Genomic DNA, 708 nt, shown 5'->3' with positions numbered 1-708 from the left:
TGGGACCTCATCAAACTAAAAAGCTTCTGTATATCAAAGGAGACAATCAAGGAAACAAACAGAAAACCCACATAATGGGAGAAAATCTTCACCAGCGATACATCTAATAGAACCAGAATATATAACGAACTTGAAAAACAGAGAACCAAGACAAGAAGCAACTCAATTGAAAGATGGGCAAAGGAGCTGAACAGATAGTTTTCAAAAGAAGAAGTAAAGATGGCAATGAAACATCTTAAAAGATGTTCAACATCACTAATAATCAGGGAAATGCAAATTAAAACCACTTTAAGATTTCACCTTACCCCAGTCAGACTGGCTAAGATCAAGAAAACAGATGATACCAAATGTTGGAGGGGATGTGGGGAAAGAGGAACACTCATCCACTGCTGGTGGGGCTGCAAACTGGTTCAGCCCCTATGGAAAGCAGTGTGGAGAACTCTTAAAAAACTACAAATGAACCTACCATTTGACCCAGTCATACCACTCCATGGTATATACCCAAAGAACTCATATATTGCAGAGACACTTGTACATCCATGTTTGTTGCTGCTCTTTTCACAATAGCTAAGAGATGGAAGCAACCTAGGTGTCCCTCAATTGATGAGTGGATAATGAAAATGTGGTTCATATATATGATGGAGTTTTACTCAATAGTAAAGAAAGATGAAATCATGTAATTTGCAGGTAAATGGATGGAACTAGTAT

This window comes from Nannospalax galili, unplaced genomic scaffold (assembly GCF_000622305.1).
Source record: "Nannospalax galili isolate Female #2095 unplaced genomic scaffold, S.galili_v1.0 scaffold564, whole genome shotgun sequence".
Taxonomy (NCBI): Eukaryota; Metazoa; Chordata; class Mammalia; order Rodentia; family Spalacidae; genus Nannospalax; species Nannospalax galili.
Note: the sequence above shows the minus strand (reverse complement) of the source record.